Genomic DNA, 20,285 nt, shown 5'->3' with positions numbered 1-20,285 from the left:
TCAGGTTTCTTCTTCCCTTTCTCACTGCTTTTTGTCGTGCACCACCACCACCACCACCATCATCATCATCATCATCATCATCGTCATCGTCGTCCTCAAACTGCAGGCCCTGTGGTCCAAGACCTGGTAATTGCAAACCTTTCTTGCCGGCTGTAATTTACAGGTACAAGTGACCACTTGGGGGCACAGTTAGTGGAGAAAGCTGGCACCGCATTCAATGAGGCAGGCTTTTATGATTTGCAGCCTGTTTCAGCTGCCTTTGAGAAAGCCCCTCAATCCTGGATCCTGCAGGAGCCCTTGGGTGGAACATAACCCTGACAGAATTGTTCATTTAAGGCGAATCTGAGATTCACCGGGAGGGAGATTTTATATGGAATTACATGAAATGATTCCGTTCCTTCCTCCCTATAAAACCGGTGGTTTAAACATTTCCTCCACGTGACGGCTTGTCTTTTTCACGTTTTCATCAGTGTTAGTGTGGGCATGTACACAAACACATATTGCTCACGATAGGGGTGGTGGGAGGCAAAAATTAACCTTATTAGTACAGTTAAATCTCTTTCTCTTGTTAAATAAAATTTTATTTTTCCCCATTATGAAAAATATGCTGATTATTTAAACAATCTGGAGAATTTTAAAGCAGAAAGATGATCACTGTTAACATGAGGGTATATTTTCAGCCTTTTTTTTCCAATGCTCTTTTGCTTTTACATCCTTGACATCATAGTACATACATAAGAGGTGCTTGATTTCCTTTAATTAACAAAATCTCCCTCTTAATTAAAAACAATTCCCTCAAATACCCAAACTCATGACAAAGTCACTTTAGAAACTCTGTTCTCAATCCCCAAAGAAGTGTTTTGTGTTTTTCTTTTTGGTTTCCTTGGTCGGAAGAAAACAAGGAACAGTTTTAATGCCACCATTATGTCAACCCCACCCCAGTGCCCAAACACATACTCCAAAGATAGGTTTTCCCCAAGACAAACCAGTGAGGTTTGTAGCTGGGCAAAGGGGAGACATAAACCTAGGTTGGGGAAGAGACAGGGAAGAGAATTGGAGGGGGGTGCATAGGCAACACTTGGGAACCAAATACAGGTTGGGCTTTCACAGGAGACCCCAAGGCCTAAGGACTGAAAATGAACACACAGGTTAGTGTCCTGGAAAAAATTTGTGTCTGGTGTGTAGAAAAAAATGGAGCAAAGATCATCTTTTTTGACTCAGATTTGGATGCATGGTTTTTTCACATCCTGGTGAAGGGATCGCTTATTGAGCTGCACATTTTAGGGAATAATCCCTACTTCCATGAGACAATAACCAACCCAGAGAGAATGTTCCACAGGGTTTGTACTTTTGCACCCAGGAGAGCATGAAGCAGCACTAGATTCAGAGGAAAGGAGCCCTCATCCAGACCTGGCGCTCCTGTCCCTCCCTGCACCGTTCATGATACTCTTCCCACATTCTAGGATCTGGGATTCTGGTTCCTGCTCTTCTCCTGACTGGCAAATCTTAGATGCATTTCCCTTCTCTGCACTTTGCTTGTTCGAACTGTGCAATGTGCCCAGTACTGGTCTAGGCCCTGGGGGAAAATCAACAAAGGTGAGGCAATAGATCCCCCAGGGGCACATGGTCAGCTGGGGCTCCTCTGAAGCAGTCACATGGAGAACCTCGGTCAGGTCATCCCCACGGGCGGGCGGCTTCTCCCGAGGAAGCCATACAGGACAGGCAGGTTCTGAACTGGGCAGAGAGACAGGCAAGATTTCTAGATTAGGAAGAGGGGGAGGGAACTAGGGTGGCCTTGGCCGGGCCAGAGTGGCTCCTTGGAACCAGCTGATAGTCTCTCTGTCAACATGGCATACTGGCTACTCCTGGAGCCACTTCCGGGGCTCTGCTCTCTCCAAGTGCAGATCCTTCCTTCCATCCCAGCTCCCCTGTGCCAACCCATGGGCAGGCAGGACTCGCTATGCCCTGACTTGCTGGGATGGGCTCCATGCTCCACTCCACCATCCCCATGAGCATCACGGGGCTCGTCTACACCCAGCTGTGCCACCATCTCTCAGAGGTGAACTTCAGGCAATGTGTCCTCTGTATCCTATGCAAAGCCAAGCTGGGTCTTCTAAGCTTACCTCTCAAGGGGGGAGCAGATCTGTTAGCTGTATGGGGTTTGTGAGCTTTTGGACTTGGGCTGGGGGCCAGGGATATACAGACTGAGGCTCCAGAATGGAGGGAGGGAGACCCCAGTAAATATACTTGCCCTCGTAGGTCTTCCAAATTCTCCTTGCTCTGTGGGGCTTCCCAGTGACTGTCCCCTCCCCCTGTGTCTCCACAGCTCTCTACCAAAGAGCAACGGGTCATATTGTACCCCCACACTCTCCACTTGCATCGTCTGCATCTTGTGATGAGGCACTGCCCAGGAATGTGGGAATGAGGGAAACGAGACTGAGCTTTCACACAGATGAATTTTGTCTGAGTTCCTGGAAGGCAGGAATTTCCCTCCCACCCCTAATTTCCTGTAAGCCGGTGACAGGCAGAACAGAGGGCAGTAAAGCTATTATTAGTGTCATTATAGGAGGTAGCTAGGTTCCAAGAGATGAAGTAAGAGCCCACCATTTGTAGGAGGCCCTGCTAGGCTGCTGAGCCCAGATCGACCTGGCAGCGAAGGCCATGGCTCTTCAGCAGGAGGCCTCACTACCTCATGACAGGAGATACTGCCCAGAACTCTGTAAAAAGGGGACACTGACCTCAGAGTCAGACTACAGATTCACTGGAGAATGGGGTACAATAGAGAGGGCAAAATTACTGTAAGGAGAGACTAGCTCATGCTTCAGTCTCAGACGAAAGGTGTTAACAAAGCTACCGAAAGAACACATTAACCAGGCCGGAGTCTCCAAACCAGGGAGGAAGGGGCCAAGCTGGGAACCAGCCACCCCAGTCCTGCCCAAGGAGAGTGCTCTGCACCCTCCTGCCCCCACACTCTGCCCCCCCAGGCATCTGGTCACTTCTGCAGGTGGACCCCTGAGCTGGGGATAGTGCAGTCATAGCTCAGGGACACTGACCTTTAAGACCATGCACCAACCTCCTGTCCCCATTGCAGTCACCAAGCAGCCTCTTGATATTTAGCCTCCCCTATGATGTGTCTTCAGGGGGAGAAATCTGTTGAGTGGCAACACATGGGCCTGGGTCCACTGGATATCCTATTTCTAGTGTAAATCGCCAAAATGCCATCAACTTGGAGACTGTTCAACTCTGGGTATGCTGCCAGTCAAGTGGGAAAATCCCAAGCATGGAGAACTTGTATGGGAGCCCCAACCTGTGCAGACACCCCCAATTGGCCAACTAACATCCTCACTTGCTGGTGGGTGTCTCCAAACACAGTGCCACCCAATGTCCATCCCCAGGAGAATGGACACACAAACTATGGTATCGCCATGGACTACCACTTACCAATAACGAATGACCTAAAAGGGACACAAGTCAACATGGATAAATGGCACACAGGGTATGCTGAGTGAAACCAGCTGGGCACGAAAAGGAGTACACACTGTATATTTCTGTTTCTACGAAAGTCAACAGCAGGCAAAGCTAATCTCTGGCGACTCACATAAAAGGCAATTGGAGAGCAGAAGGGGGATGGCTAGGAGAGGGGTACAGGGAATTTTCCGGGTGAAGGAAATGTTTTATATCTTGTTTTGAATGGTAGCTACACAGGAATATAAAATTATCGAAACTCACAGAACTGAACATTTAAGATCTGTGGACTTTAGTTTATGGCCTCAACTATTATACCTCAAATAAAATAAATACAATGCCCACCACAGGGCTAGGGAAACATCGAGTGCTCAGTAAGACCTGTTGAACTGTTAAAGTAAATGGTTCCCCCTGCCACCCCCAGCAAATTGTTTAAAGAATTTATTAGGAGAATCAGTTTGCAGTATGTTTTTTTATAAGTCTGTTTTTTTTTATTGTGGTAAAAATGCATACAATTTACCATTTTATTAAGTGTATGGTCCACCATCATTAAGTGTATTCACGTTGCTGTGCAACCATCAGCCACCATTCATCTCCAGAACTTTTTCATCTTTCCAAACTAAAAGTCTTTATCCATTAGACAGGAACTCTCCATTCCCCTCCCCTCACAGCCCCTGGCAGCCACCATCTTACTTTCTGTCTGTAGGAGTCTGACTACTTTAGGTACTTCACACATGTGGATTCATACAATATTTGTCTTTCTGTGACTGGCTTATTTCACTTTATTTCATTTAACATAATGTCTTCAAACTCATCCACGTTGTAGCATGTGTCAGATTCTCCTTCCTTTTTAAGGCTGCATACTATTCCGACGTATGTATAAACCACATTTTATGTAACCGTTCATCTGTGGATGAGCACCTGGGTTGCTTCCATCTTTCAGCTATTGTGAATAATGCTGTTACGGACATGCAGGTGTAAATATCTGGGACTTTGTTTTCACTTCTTTTGGGTATATACCCATAAAAATTGCTGGATCATATGGTAATTGTATGTTTAATTCTTTGAGGCACTGCCATATGGTTTCCAGAACTGTTTTACCATTTTGTGTTCCCACCAGAAGTACATAAGGTTTCCAATTTCTCCACAACCTCACCAGCGACTGCTATTTTCTGCTTTAAAAAAATTTTTATAATAGCCATCCTAATGGGTATGAAGTGGTATCTCATCATGATTTTGATTTGCATTTTCCTAATTATGAGTGATGTTGACCATCTTTTTCATGTGCTTATTTGGCTACTGGTCTGTCTTCTTTGGAGAAATGTCTACCCAAGCCCTTTCCCCTTTTTGGGGGGGGGGGGTTGGAGAGAGGGAGAGAGAGATTCTTAAGCAGGATCCATGCTCAGCACGGAGCCTGATGTGGGGCTTGATTTCAAGACCCTGAGATCATGATGTGAGCCAAAATCAAGAGTCAGATGCTTAACCAACTGAGCCACCCAGGTGTCCTGCCCTTTGCCTATTTTTCAATCAGGTTGTTTGTTGTTGAGTTGAAAGTAAATAAGATTTCGTTACAACTCTGAGAACCCAGTCTTGCCCTCCCCACCGTCACAAGCTCAGTCCCTAGGTGTCACTCTCACATCCCCTGTCCCTGTCCCACCTCCAGTGTGGTCACAGGGAGGACAGGAGCAGAGAGTTAGGACAGGCAACTTGCCTCCTCTTCTGCTAGGACCGAGGAGACTATCCCTGGCCCAGATGTCTATTCCAGATATCAAAACATGTTTCTGAAGACCAGACATCCTGGGGGGCATACCTGGAATAAAAACAGCTGATAGTTACAGCCAGCTCTCAAATTGTGAGGTGAGAGCTCAGTGAGTGCCCCCCTCCCCAGCCCTGCAGCCACCCCTAGGAGTCTGCGCCCACAAAGATGGCTTTTTGTGGTTTCTATAGAATCTAGGAGGGAAGGCTTAAATTTGTAGGTGAAAACCTGAGCAGGGTGGGAATGTCCTTCTCACTCAGGGATGTGAAGGAGACAGCATAGGGAGAGGCAGGGGTTGTTATCTAGAAACCCAGGGCTGGAGCTCTTGCCACAGGATGTCGGTTTGCGTTGTCTTTCCCAACAAGGCACTATTCCAAGCTGCTTTCCTACTGGTCTCTCCATGGCTGCCTGCAACCTTCCTTTCATGTCTCAGTCACTGGTGCCTTCCAGGTTGTACAGCCCACATCCCCTCCCTCCAGTGAGCCCCACGGATCTCTGCACTGCCAGCTTTCTCCCCCAGGGGTCTCAGAGCACCCCCTGTCAGATACCTGGGGCCAGGGAAGAAATGTCCCTTCAGACCATGAGGGAAGTGGTGACTTCACAGGCGGGGAAAAAAGTGACTTCCATGGAGCATGGTTCCCATGAAAATAATCTTTCTACTCTGGGGGCGGGGGGGGGGGGAGGAGGAGAAATTTTAAATCTTAATGCCATTTGATTGTGGAAAAAGGCAGTTTCCCCACGTCTCATGAAGCAACCCAGGTGCTCCTTTTTTTTTTTTTTTTGCAACGTGTTGCTGTAGATTTGTAGATTGAGATGCTTTTGCTCTTCCATTTGGCATACCTAGGCTTCAGCAAGAAGTATGTTCCTTTCACAGTTTGAATATTATTCAAGTTTTGATGATGAAAGCTGGCTGGAACAGCATGACCTGGATAGATTACAGCCCTCTATTTACGGCAGGCTCTTCGCTAGCAAGATCAGCCAGACGCACACACTGCACGAGGCCTCCAGGTCTCAGCAGCCCAGCTTCCGAATGTGGTACTTACACTTCCCAAATTCGGTGGCCTTCGCTTTGGGTTCAGAAAGCCAGGATCAGAGCACGCTCATCTTATATTCCTTTACATCAACCAAATAAGCTATTTCAATGGCAAAATAAACTGCCTGTATCTCAAGAGATCAAAATCGTGCAGAAATGCAACAAAATGGCCTCAAGAGAAGCGTGGGTATGAGCTCTCACTCGGCATCCGGGAGATGGACTGGGATGCACGTAAACACTGAGCAGGTGCCCTCATCACAGCCCACTCCAAATGGCAATCATGTTCTGGACAGGACAGACCCGGCAGCTATCCCCGCTAAGGTGAGCACTGCTGGGTTGGCCATAATTCAGTCTGCTTGTTATCCTAAAGGTGGCAAAGTTGGCCTCACTGATGAGGGATCCTGGACAGGAGCTTTAGAAAATCACTGAGCAGGCTTTGGCAAGAAACCATTATCTAGGCTTCCACGCTGTACTCCTTACCCATCTGTAATGAAGGACCAGGTTTTCGGGTCTTGTTGGTATCTCCAACCCATTAAAACCTACCATGCATGACTAGACCACAGCTCACACTATATGGCACTCTCTGGGCAACTTACGTGAGAGTCTGACATGGCCCATACTGGTCTATACCTTGTTGGATAAGCCTAAGGATCATGCTCTTGGCTGTCAAGGCAATGTCAAATGCAATAGAACTTTCTAAATGCTAACTTCCAATTTATCTTGTCACAGACTGGTAACAGTTCGTGGCTTGGCACCAGCCTGAGGATGAGGCCTGGAGTTTTTAACTCCTCTACTGGCTTGGAGAGCCTGGTCAATGGCAGCAGGATCCAACTTATGTGGTTAGGCAGAATTGAATGGACATCCATAGCAGCATTCATGATCAGGTTATTCCCCCTTTGGTCTCAGAACTTCCCAGGAAATCCCAGGACCGGATCATTCATTGATCTTACTCTGCTTGCTTTCCATATGCTTCATGAGGAGCCATGGGCTTCTGAGCTAAACTGGGAGCTCTCCTGGTTGGGACCTTGTCTTGGGGTGTCCAACACTTGAGAACCCAACATGGGCCAGGTCCAAGGCTAAAAGACAAAGATGGTCCTTGTCCTCAGGGAGACCATGATTCCCAAAATGAACCCAGAAATAACCACTTGTTCATGTGATTTGGAGCAGAACCCAACCCACGCATATACACAGACAGCATTTGTGACATGCCTGGCCCTGTTCTTGGCACTTTGTAACAGGAACTCATGTCCTTCTCAGATATTCACTCCTCACACATTTAAGTCAGCACCCCTTAAGGAGCCTCTGACCACGAAGAAAAGTGGTCAGTTAGACCTAAGCCTTCAAGATAACTCGGAATCAAGCATTTGCTCAGTTTACAAATGGTGATGATAGCACACTGAAGTGTGAAGGTATCTGAAATCATATGGGTAGGCCTCTGTTTCTTGGAGTTTATTTCAGGCCTTAAAATAAAATTAGCAGGACCCTCAGCTTATTATAGCAACTGTGGTAATCAGCGAGCAATGTGGCTAAATGTGTAATTACTGTGTCATTTTAATAAGCAATTTATATACTGTATGAAAGGGGATATTGGCTCTCTCCCTTTTTTGTAGGTTGGCAGTGGTCTGGATGCTAGGCTTGTTCAGCCCTTTAACCCATCCAGCACCCCATTTGTCAATCTGACCTCTGGCAAATGCTTTGTCTCTTTAGAACTCATCTGTGAAGTGGGAATAATGCCATCCGTGTCACTGCGTGAGCAAAAAATGAGATGCCACGCGAAAGGAGCGGTGCCTGCTCAGTGAACAGTTACTGAGTCTACACTCACTCAGAAGCTCCAGAAGCTGAGCACATATCATTAAAGTTCCTCAAGAGGCTAACTTCAGTTGCAGGGTTGATCCAAAAGCAAATGTTCAAAGCTGACAATGTGAAAAGAGAAGAGAAGGGAGAAAGGAAAGTTTATTTAAATCCTGGCTTCACCATTCCCCACCACCTCTCAGTGTAGCAAAATGTCCAAAAGGAAAACAGGGAATGTGAAAAACCATTAGGTCTCTAATTTGGCCTAAGCTTTTGACTAGGTTTTGCTTTTTACAAGACAGAGAGAGTCCTCTTGTCTGTTCCTGCCTCTCTGCCTCACCCCTGACCCTGCTTCTGAGAGCTTTGCGGGCATGCTTGAAGAAAAAGAAAGCCTCATGCCTGATTTTAACTTTAGGGTCAAAACCAGCCCCGGAGTAAGGAAGGGGGAGGTGGCGGGGCCAGACAAGCAGGCGTGCAGGCAGGGCCTGCGCCCACCCGGTGCCCTCTGCAGCCCAGCCCTTGCCTGGCACTTCCTGTGCGGCCACTTAGTTACAGGTCTGATCACAGGCACTGGTGACCGTGCTTTTCTCGTGGTGACTCTCAAACCGGAGAAGTCCTCCTCTGCTGAACGAGGGCTGGAAGAGTTAAAACAGGGAGCAGACATCTCTTCGTGGTGTCTGCTGAAAACTCTATTCACCCCGTCTGCCCATCTCCCCCCCACAAAAAACGCATCTAAAGAATAAAAATAGAAATTCCTAGGTGTTTTATTTTCCTTTAAAACAATGCTTTCGTGAAACGCCACAAATTAAAAAATCTGGTGGGGACAACACCTTGCAAGTTAAGTGTGATACGAAGAATGGACTTCGTGTCGACTCGCGAAAGTGCCAAACAGATTCAATTTATCACGGCAATGAAGAAGCTCCAAGAAAATTAGTCTTCAAAGTCTCAAGTCATAAATCCTAGGAGATTCCATTTAGATTAGTTAGAATTCAACAAGCATATTTTATAGATATGGGCCCAAATACAGCATCTAAAATTCCACACAATGAGAAACCATGAAGATCTAACTACATAGCCACTGAACAAAAAGAAAATCCAAAAAGTAGTCTTTGATGTCTATTACCTGACACCTTCTCTGGGCATAAATTGATGCAGGCAAACATTTTCACTATGGAGTGTTGTGCCCAGCACTGTGCTAGGCGCTGGGATTCCAAAGTGAATGAACCTAGATCAGTCTGTAGTGCTTCTGGGTGGATCCTTAATTCTTCGTATATCATTTCTACTCTTCAATTTGCTCTTTATTTATTACACTGTCTAACATGGGAACAGAAGCCATTAAAGCATCTAAAAGTTTTTCTCATTAGCCTTCCAGGACCAGAGGAAACGGAAGCAGGTGGGCAAATCTAAAAGTATAGCGAATGCTGGTCAGACCTGGTTAATAATTCTTATTTAAGCTCATATTCCCTCTAATAGAATTATTTTATTTAAAGTGTTCATTAGCACAGACAATGCGGTCCCTGGCAAATAAAAGGCATTGTGAAGAAGTGCAAATGCAAGAAGACCCTGTCTAGAGTATCAGAAACACATCCACACACACAGAGAAGACAAGACAAGACAGGTGGACTGGTCACTGACGGATGTGGATTCGAATAGCCGTACAATGTGGCTAGATTTGTGGTCTCAGGGCAGCTGATTACCTCTCTGAGCCTCATGTTCATTTGTAAAATGTGGATAATCCCTACCTTGCAGTGCTGATATGGGGATTAGAAATAATATATGTAAAGTACTAAGATATAGTGGGCAATCAAAACTGGAAGCTCTTATTATCATATTATTGGCATTTGTTCCAGGTTTGATGATTGAATAATGGGTAAATTAGCTGACCTCTAAAATCCCTATCAACTCTAAAATTACGATACTAAAAAATGGAATTAAAAGTTCATATATGAAATCCACTTAAAGATATTTTTAACTATTGTAATTGTGATGCAAATCTCTTATGCTTTTCAGAGTAAGTACTGATAATGAGACTCGGAATATATATATATATATATATATATATATATATATATATATACACACACGGTGGTGTACCGTGGAAATATTTATGATCAAATTTAGCAGGATAGGTGTCTACAGTTTCTAAGATCTCCAGGGGTTGCTGCTGCCAAGGCTGTCATTACTCCTTCACCTAACCTCTCCTTTCTAGAACACTTCTCTAGGCCAGACACTGGGATGCATGTTTTACTGGGGGTAATATTGGCCACGATTATTCTCTCCATCTTCATAAAAGAGAACTGAAGCTTTACTGGGATTAAGGATCTGTCCAAGGTCACACAACTAGTAGGCACCAGCGACTGGACTTCACCTCTGACACTAAGCGTTCGTCTTTATCCACTCTGCAATATTGCTGCAACTCAGACAAGCAGCCCTAAAAAGCAAAACAGAAGAGATTCAAGGGACTTGCCGGGAAATGTACACACAGGAAAGGAAGAACAAATGTCAGTCACATCTACTGTATTCTTTGTTTGACTGTGTTCTGTTGACTGCAATTTCACCAAGTCTCCTAAACAGAAGATCAGCGTAATATATTAGTGTAAAAAGTGGCTGAATACTGCAATCCCTCCTCTGGGTATGTATCCAAAAGAACTGAAAGCAGGATCTCGGAGATACTTGTACACCCATGTTCATAGACATAAACTGGAGGATTCCACCTATGTGAAAGATCTAAAGCAGTCAAATTCACAGAAACAGAAGGTAGAAAGGTGATTGCCAGGGGCTGGGGAAGGGGGAAATGGGCAGTTGATGTTTAATGGGAACAAGGTTTCAGTCTCACATGATGAAAATATGTTCTGGATATCCATGTACAATGATGTGGATATTAATACTACAGAACTATACACCTAAAATAGTAAAGATGGTAAGTTTTTATGTTTTTAAACCACAATTTAAAAAGAAAGAAAAGTGGGAGATTATATGTTTGTATGTGTGTGTGTGTATGTTTTTATATATATTTATGTATATGTGTGTATCCTTAAAAGAGTTAATGGTTTAAAAATTTCAAAACTCGGGCGCCTGGGTGGCTCAGTTGGTTAAGCGACTGCCTTCAGCTCAGGTCATGATCCTGGAGTCCCTGGATCGAGTCCCGCATCGGGCTCCCTGCTCGGCAGGGAGCCTGCTTCTGCCTCTGACCCTCCCCCCTCTCATGTGCTCTCTCTCTCTCATTCTCTCTGTCTCAAGTAAATAAAATCTTTAAAAAAAAAAATTTCAAAACTCTAGGGGCACCTGGGTGGTTCAGCCGGTTAAACATCTGACTTTTGATTTCGGTTTAGGTCATGATCTCAAGCTTGGTGCTCAGCGGGGAGTCCCCTTGAGATTCTCTCCCTCTGCCCCAGCACCCCCCCCCCCCGCCGGCTTGCGTGCGCTCTAAAAGAAATAAATCTTTAAAAAAATTTCAAAACTCTATAAGATAATTATAAAGATTGATACCTGTAGGGACAATAGCAGCCTCTGAATGTCTGGGGATGACCTCTTGGCCCAAACCCGATCCGCTGCCCTAACAGTGTTCAGCTGTTCTGTTCTAGCTTCTGCATCATCATCTGCTGCCACCGTTACGCATTTACAAACCATCTGAATTTCATGAAGATATCCTCTCTCAAGGGAAATGAGAAATCTTCCCCTTCCCACCCTAAAGGTGGAAATGCCCCAAGACAATTAAGTTCATTTCACGAATAGCTGTGTTGCTAATGATCAACTCACCTCACCTTAATTTGCAGCTCCAATTTCCCTGTTTTCAAGTGATTTCTTTGAAGAAAGTATAGACTACCTTCCTGGCCTAGGGTGTTGGGAAAGTAAGCGTGTAGCTGTTCCAGGAAGAACCACAGAATCTGCTTTCAAAGTGGTCTTGATCTCTGATCATTTTTGATACAACAGGCTGATAAAGAATTCTGACTCATTTTTCCTTCTTAGCCAAAATTATTAAGACCATTTCTATGGTAAAATTTACTTCAGATGAAAGTATTCTCCAGTGACTCTGTTACCCAATTCTTCTAGCATACTGGGAAATGACCCTCAATTTCCGGAGTAATAGCAAATGAGCCTCTTCTGCACAAACTACAAATATTCTTCCATTTTCTGAACATTTGGGTCTCCATGTGATTTATGTGTTCACAAAGAGATTTCTTGTTCTCCAGTCATCCTACATGGTACCTGCCTTGGTTTATCTTCACTTTCCACAACCCATGGCTGGATTTCTTAGTTATGGTGCTTCTTCCTCCCCCTACCCTCATGCAGGCATTTAGTTGACCGATTATAGAATCACAAGGTTGGTTATAATTCCATTTCTCCATCCGACTTTGAACTTAAGTGTTCCAATTACTTCGCTTGATGCTAATAAGTCAGTAGCGTGCTAATGCTTGCCTTGATATTTCTGAAATATACAGGGTGTGATTAGCATGGGACTGCATCATTAGAAAGCAAAATGAAAGCGGGTGAGCAACATCATGGCTCGCATTTAAGCAAAGCTGCCTGGTCAGTGAGCTTACAATGTTACAACGATCCTAGGGATACTATATGCTGTGACTAAACGTATATTGTATTTGGAAAATCCTCTGACACTTCAGAACCTTCTGTCTTTTGCTACTACTAGGAAAGATCCTAGAAGGATAAAACTAAAGAAGGAAGGAAGCAAGGGAGGAAAGAAGAAAAGAAGGAAAAAAGGAAAGAAGGAAAGAAGGAAGGGAGGAAAGAAGGGAGGAAGGGAGGAAGGAAGGAAGGAGAAATCTTTAGTCAATTCTGCTGGATTGCACTGATGTCCCCAGGCCATAAAGCAAGAAAGCTTTACGGTAAGCCTGCTGGAAGAAAAAAAAATACTCATGCACACATACATTATCAAATAAGATGCTAAAAAACTACATTAGCATCAGTGGTGTTATTTGAGTCTATTAAAAAAAAAATTAACCCCTTTATATCTGTGTGTAACCAGGAATAGTGTAAACTTTTGGAAACTAGCAGGAAAAAAAAAAGGAAACGCTTTAAACTGGGAATGATTTGCAGCCAAATCAATTGATAAATAGAAGAAAAAAAAGACGGCACAACTGAAATTGATGCCAAAGATTTATAAGGTTGACTAAGTAAACAAAAATGGAAGGGATCACCATGGAAATGCATGAATATTGAAATAGGCAAGATTTGAATAGACTAATGATATGCCTCACTTAGACTGACAGGTGTTGATAACAACTCTGACACTCAATCCACACCAACATCCACACTTCTAAAATGTTTATTCCTAGAAAACAGGAGCTGATTTAAAGGTTCCTTTGGTAAGAGCTTATAAGAAAAATACATTTTCTAATCTTAAAGGGACTAACTCAATTCTCATCTACTTGAAAAACAAGAAAGGTTTTATCTATTTGCTTTCTGGATATGAGGAACTGCAGTTAGCAGAAGTCATTCTCTTGGGCTCTACTAGTCTTTGTTCCAATAAACCTCTCACAAAACTGAATTTTCAGTCTGGCTTATCTCCCACACTGGGTACTTGAAGTATGACCACCACTCATTAGAAACATAATTAAAAAGACACAACACTAGATCTACCCCCACCCCGCAAGCACATACAGATGAAAACCAATAACCCTTAATCTATTTGTTACCATAGCTACCATAGGATTTTTTTTTTTTTTAATTTCGGTACAACTCTAGGTATTTCGTTTGGATTGTTGCTTGCAAATGAAAGTTGGAGACCTGTAAATTCCTGTTAACTGTGTAGAAATGGGGAGACTGAGCAGAAGAAAATGTTTTTCTTAATCATGGACAAATATGGTTTATAAGATGCTTGTACAGAAAAGTTATTAAAATTGGTTAAATGCATCAGCCCATAAGCCAGTTTAAATGTCATTAAATTCATACAGAGTTTAAGGACACATATGCTAGTAATTCCCTGATTTATAGCAGGATGATAAATCAAGAGCACTCAGAACAATGCATGGGACAGAGACTATATTCATCAGTGGCACACAGCTCCATACCTGCATAAACACCTAGATGTGACTATTCAAATACATGCGTACCAAGCAGCCCTTAATTAGAGGGCAACGATTTTACCAAGTGCCAGGATGAACAATCGGTAAAATTGTCCCTCACCCCCCTAAGAGTGAAAAAGTTAGCTCTATGCTTCCCCAATATAATTTTTTAAAACATCAGGAATGAAGTGGGCTAATTAAATGTCATTCACCCTACACCGAATTAATTCCTTAAATATGCTCTCCCAGGCTGAGCTGGACATAAGACCACAGGCAAGGGGAGGAACTCTGTAGGGACCAGACAGATGACTTTCAAGAGACCGAAATTAGGGTAAATATAACTGTAACCAGGACAGATCTGTCACTGCAGGAGGAGTCCGAATCCCAGCGTAGCCCAGCGTAGCCCAGCGTAGCCCGGCTGATGAGAGGCTGAAGCCTGCACCAGTGGAGCCTGACTGTCCCTGAGCTGACGAAGTGGAAGTTTCGCGGGCGGGAGCAGCACGGCGTCCTTAACGGTCCGGTCCCTCCAGCGCCGAGGTCTCGCCTAATGCTACACAAATACCTGCGTCCACGATTCGCCCGGGGCTCGCCGCGGAGGAGAGCGTTTGCAGAGCGGCAGGGATGGCAAAGGCGGCGGCTCCTTACCCATCAGCATCCCCAGGGACCCGTGGGAGGACCAGCCAACTGACCCTGTCTGCCGTTGGGTTCCAGAGCCCAGGAACAACCACTGGCTTCTCAGCTGGCGGACCCAGGCATCCGAGACTCGCGCTTTGCCCCCACCCCTCCGCCGTGACGGCTGGCCCCCGGCAGGCAGCGCGTCCCCGCCTTCCCCAGCTAACGCAGACCCGACCTGCCCCGGGAGCTGCCTGGGACCTGCCCCGGCTCTTGGCTCCGCTCTCCCGGCCCCGGGCGAGCGCGCCCCTCCCTCGGGGCCCCGGGCCGGCGCTGCCCAGCGCCCGCACCCGCGCCGCGACCGCAGAAACACCTCGCGCTCTCGGCCCGCTCCAGGCCACGGAGACCCGGACGTGAGCCCTCCGCCACCCTGCAGCCCCACCGGGGTCGGGGCGCGCGTCCACACTCCCACATTGCACAGCTCGGGGTCCACACTATCCCACACATAAACAACCCCTCCCCACCTAACACCACATCCTCGTCTCTCCACCATCCCCATGAGCTCTCCTTTCCGCGCCCCCAAACACGCTGGCACCCAAAAGGTGTTAAGGGAAGGGGGGTCACAACCAGGTCTGTGCGGGTTCCCTCCTCATGACTTACAAGCTCCTCTACCTCGAAAGTTACTTGGGATTGAGTGAAGAGACCCAGTCCCCAAATGCGGGGTCTGAGGACAGGAAGGGGCAAAACCCCAACCCGGCTTCCCGCTGCACAGAGGCGCGCGCCTCCCCAAAGGGCAGGGCGCGCGGCCGCCCCCGGGGTCCAGCCCTTCGGTGCCTCCTCCTGGCCCCCAGCCCGGCGCGGGCCCTGGGCCGCTCCGGGGAGGTGGCCTGGAGAGGAACGCGCACTGCCGGGCCCAGCCAGGGGTGCCGGGGCCGGGGTCACACTCGCCTCCAGCACCCCCGACCACCGCGACATTGGCTCCGGGCAGCCCCAGTGCATACACACCCGGGGGCAGGAAGTTTTTCCCCCCTTTTTCCCCTGGAGCAGCGCAGGCGCAAGGGCTCCTGCAGCCTTGCGAGTCCAGACGCGGGAGGCTCCTACCGCGGCCGCCGCGGCCGCCGCGGGAGCCGAGCCCAGCGTTCGGGTTCTCGGGCCCCGCTCCCAAGCCCGGCCCGGCCCCGCGCGGCCGCCAGGACCCGGGGTCCCCGCCGCCGCATCCTTGGCGCCCCAGCCTGGCTCTTACCTCTGGCTGCGCCGCTCCGGCCGCGGCCCGACGCCCAGAGAGCCGGGGGTCGCGGGTGGGCGCAGGAGGGCTGATGGACAGGGGACGGCGCCGGCGGGTAGCGGTAGCTGGGGCCGCTCGGGTCCTGGCCGGGAGAAACGGATCCAGGTCCACCTCCTCGCGTTCCTGCTCTCCGCCTTCTCCCCCTTTTCCTTCTCCTCCTCCGCCGCCGCCGCCTCCCGGCAGCCCAGGGAGGATGCCCGGGAGAGGGAAGTCAGTCCTTCTGCCTGTCAGCCTGTGCGGCTACGCGCGGCGCGGCTCTCACCGAGGCGGCGGCGGCGGCGGCGGCTCCGGCAGCATCGCCCCCGCCCTCTCCCCGCAGCCGCGGCGGCCGCGGGGCTGGGGCTGCTCCGGGCTCGGGCTCCGGGCGGGGGCTGCGCTCAGGCGCGGCGGACGCCGGGGCTGCGGGCGCGCGCTGCGGAGCCGGGGCCGGGGCTGGAGCTGCAGCTAGATCCGCGGCGGCGGGGACGGCGGCGGCGGCGCGGGGACCATGCTCCCTTCTGGCTCGCTCCGCTCCGGGTACCGTCTTCTTTAGCGGCGAGGGAGGCGGGCTTCGGCGCGCAGCCAGGGGCGGGCGGAGCCAATCACGGGCGCCCGAGTGGGCGGGGTGGAGGGTGGGGAGGCGGGGCGCCCCGGCCGGGCACCCGGCGCTGCTTCCCGGACCCGAGGGATCCCCGGCAGCGGCGCGCCCGGCCCGGGCCGGAGTGCCGGCGGGTATGTCTGTCCGTCCGTCCGCGCCCCCGTCCCCCTCCCCCCCCCCCCCCGCGGCGGCTCCCGGCTCGCCCGACTCGGCGGCCGCGCCCGGTGGATGCGCGTCGCGTGGCCCCGGCTGCTCGGCCCCGGCCTCCCGGCCCCGCCGGCCCGGGGTTGGGGGACGCGGCCGAGGGAGCTCCCCGGCTGCTCTCAACACCTGAGAAAACTGGCAGGAAAGTTTGAGCACGAAAAGTCCAATCGTCTTTCAGCTTCCGCCCTCCCTAGGACGCTCCAGCCACGGAAAGAAGCAGGAATTGTTCAAATCTGAGGAACCGCGACTAGCCCGCCCATCCTGTCCAGCGACCCTCTCGTCTGTCCAGACTCGACTCTCCCATTGCACGAGGACTTTCCTGTTTACACTGACCCACTCGAATCCACCCGACCTCTCTGTTTAGTCAGCCCCTACTCAGGCCACACCAGCCTTGCATGTCTACATTGACACCCCCCCCCCCCGACACACACACACATACCACCACGGTCTACACTGACTTTCTTAGCCCCTTTACCTCTCTGTCTCCACTTGCTGTCCACACAGACCCTAATGTCAACCCTAATAGGAAAGAGTTTGGCTGGAGGCCCGTGGCAGCCCCCAGTGCGGGATTTTCCATTATGCCAGAACATTCCATTTCAGCACCAGTCTTCCCTGGTAACTCTCCAGCTCTGGTTTTTATTCCCTGACCTCTCCTTCCTCCCCTACCTCCCCCTCGTCTGGTTTTGAATTTCAGAGGAAACATAGCCCCTACCGCCAGCCTGAAGGTAAGGGCTTGTGGGTTTCAACCTCCTCCCCTCACCCCCGCACCCTCCGCTCCCCCTGACGGAGCTGCAGAGGCCTGAAGCCTGGGTAGCAATTGGGGAGGGGGTGTGGTAATGTGTTTATACATTATACATACAGCTGACCCCCTCATCCAGGGTGGAGTCCTCCCCGCGGTGCTTTGCCCTGTCCCCTCCCTTGTCCCCAGGCTTCACACACCAAAACTTTATTCCATTTTTTTTCTTTTTCCAGGAAATACAGTTACTATTACACCAATGTGCCATTTCTCAGGGAGCTGCTGGCTCTTTGGCTGGAACTGGGAGGAGCGGGCCTGGAGCGGGCCCTGCCAGGCCCGCCCTCATCCTCTGGGGGCGCCGGGCATAGGGAGCCCTCGGTCGGCAAATCCCCTGCGCTCTTCACTCTTGTGATGTCTGAATCCAGGCCTTTGCTGTCCTTGGCTGTAAACTCAGTGCAGGGATTGGTGTCTTCTTTAACATCTTGTAGGAAGCAGAGTACAGTGTGGCGGCTGATAAATAATAAATAATAATAATCTACTGAGGGTAGCAGGAGGACTGTCAGTGACAGGGAATGAGGACACCAGGGAAATGGCACACTGGTGTAAGAGTAACTGTATTTCCTGGAAAAAGAAAAAAAATGGAATAAAGTTTTGGTGTGTGAAGCCTGGGGACAGGGGAGGGGACAGGGCAAAGCACCGTGGGGAGGACTCCACCCTGGATGAGGGGGTCAGCTGGGAAAAGTGGTGTGTCTTTTGGGGAGAGTGACAGAGGGGTGTAGTGGGGGAGTAGGGGAAGGAGAGCTCCCCAAGGGTCCTCAACAAACCTGAAGGAGAAGATGTGGCCTGAATGCTAAGTTGTTAAAATGGTGTATAAACAGTGATTGAAGAGTGCTGTGGATAGGAAAATGGAGAAAAGGGGATTACTTGGGATTTTTTAAAAGGTAGGTAACAGGTAACAACAGGTAACACCTCAAGCAACGCAAGGCAAAGACAAAGAGAGTAAAGGCAAGGTGAGTCCGTGTTCATTCCTGTTGTAGGAAGCCACCCTCTGAAATGATCCACATGGACCCCCCACGTGTGAACATGTAGGAATCCACTGGGCTACGATCTGCAGCAGCGCCGTACCCGACAGTGTAGCTGTGGGCATCATGGAAGTGTAGCTAAGGTTTGCACGGTCTAGGATCGGTTAAGTTCTGGCAATTTGAGGCACTCATAATGTCTTAGAGATCATTTTGAGTGATCCTCAAATGAAAGAAGGAAAAACACACTCCACGAATCCTTCCTCAGTGGCGTCTATAGGTACAGGTATGAGGATTCTCCCAGTTTCCCTGCTGGCCTTATCAGAGGGGAGAAGCCTTGTTGTATCCCCATCTACACAGAAGAAGACCACCTTTGGTCTCTGTGTGAGGGTGCCAGTCCCAGAGTGTTGCGGTACCTCCAGGGTTCAAACTAGATAGCAGCTCGCTGTGGGGGGCCGGCTTGGCTTGTCAGTAGAATGGGAAAAGCTGTGTGAATTAGAATCACAGAGGGCTTGTCTACCCTCCCTCCAGCCCACCCTTCTTTCATCCCCAGAGCCTGAATGCAAATAAGGATTTCCACAGTCTGAAGCCCAGATCTTCCTCTGCAGTGGGGCTTGGCTCTGCTGGGAGCTGTTGGGAGTTGGACATAGCTGCCTATGAAGGATCTGCTCTGGCCTAGACATGAGTTCCATTTCATCTGGAGCACTGTTGTTCGTGTCATCTGCCCCAGTTCCCCCAGGGTCTTGGCGACATACGCTGGATCTGCTTTGTGTTGTGTAAGGGAACTCCTCTCTTTTCTCCACAGATCTTGCTGGTGTTTGTGATCTCTTCTGGGTTATGCCCTGCCCTGCTCTGTGGCATATGGAATATGTTCCATGGTTGGCAAGGATCTCTCGCGTGGTAAGTGGGATTTGTTGGATGTTGCACATGGGAACTTCTGTCCTGGTCCCAAATTTCTCCATGAAGCACAGGATCTGCCCTGTGGAATGTGCTTTAAAAGGCAGCCCTCTCTGTCCTGACAGAGATGCCCCAAGCTAAGCTCTGGGATCAGGACGAATGTGAAGGAGTGGACTGGCGGTGCACAGGGAAGTAGACTGGAATGTTCTAGAGCATTCATTCCCCTGTTACTTGTGCAATCAGACCGGGGCTTTGTACTCGAAAAGCCACTACTGTGCCCTAGAGAGGCACCAGAGGAAGCCACACCAGGATTGCCTGGAGTGCCCACTGTGGCTGAGATGGACCTCTCTCCTTATTTACATTTATAATGATAGCCACAGCAACACGTTCGTTTACTCAGTGGCTACTACATCGAAAGCATTGCGCCAAGTATTCTACCCATGAAATCTTGTTAGTCATCACAACAACCTGCGGAATTAGTGTGACCAGTCCCAAAAGTCAGGTCACAGGAGAGGGTAGGTGATCTCCTGAAATCACATATCCAGGAAATGGCCAAGCTGGAATTGGAGGCTGGTTGGCTCCTCAACACACGAATGCAATTTCTTTTGTCATTAGCCTGGTGATTTTCCCTTCAAATAGACACAGTGGATGCTGATTTTGCCTTTATCAGCAGCTGGTCCTGGACCCAGAACTGGAAATCAGTGTTGGGATACAGGGAACTGATGTCGAAGAGGGCAAAACATCTCTTTGATTACTGACTGCGCAGGTCACTTAAAAGAGTGGACGCCTCATCAGAAACACTCAGGTCTGAGAGGACATCTGTTTCTAGGAGTGTAGTGGGTGTAAACAGAATAGGAGCCAGCCTCTCTGCTGGTTGGGGTTTTGTA

General features: G+C 48.9%; 1 protein-coding gene and 1 long non-coding RNA gene across 16 annotated transcripts in view; one reads left to right on the top strand and one right to left on the bottom strand.

The window, feature by feature from the left end:
- Positions 1–16,508, bottom strand: part of KLHL29 (kelch like family member 29) — a 303,589-nt gene extending 287,081 nt beyond the window's left edge. For 8 of the 9 annotated variants that reach the window (XR_010405449.1, XM_064571915.1, XM_064571916.1 and 5 more), the window contains exon 1: positions 15,924–16,506. The gene's annotated coding sequence lies outside the window, so the exon portion shown is untranslated. Of the gene's footprint in view, positions 1–15,923 lie in introns of all 9 variants that reach the window. The other variant, XM_064571920.1, reaches the window with a different exon arrangement.
- A 68-nt stretch (positions 16,509–16,576) lies between these two features.
- Positions 16,577–20,285, top strand: part of LOC135361716 (uncharacterized) — a 36,928-nt gene continuing 33,219 nt past the window's right edge. For 5 of the 7 annotated variants that reach the window (XR_010405454.1, XR_010405452.1, XR_010405453.1 and 2 more), the window contains exons 1-3: positions 16,577–16,676; positions 16,925–17,471; positions 19,307–19,401. This is a non-coding gene — a long non-coding RNA (uncharacterized LOC135361716). Of the gene's footprint in view, positions 16,677–16,924; positions 17,472–18,519; positions 19,212–19,306; positions 19,402–20,285 lie in introns of all 7 variants that reach the window. The other 2 variants (XR_010405455.1, XR_010405456.1) reach the window with 2 other exon arrangements.

This window comes from Mirounga angustirostris, unplaced genomic scaffold (assembly GCF_029215605.1).
Source record: "Mirounga angustirostris isolate CCGP_5_RB_7025 unplaced genomic scaffold, mMirAng1.0.hap1 SCAF_10, whole genome shotgun sequence".
Classification (NCBI taxonomy): domain Eukaryota; kingdom Metazoa; phylum Chordata; class Mammalia; order Carnivora; family Phocidae; genus Mirounga; species Mirounga angustirostris.
This window is presented reverse-complemented; position numbering and strand designations above follow the sequence as displayed.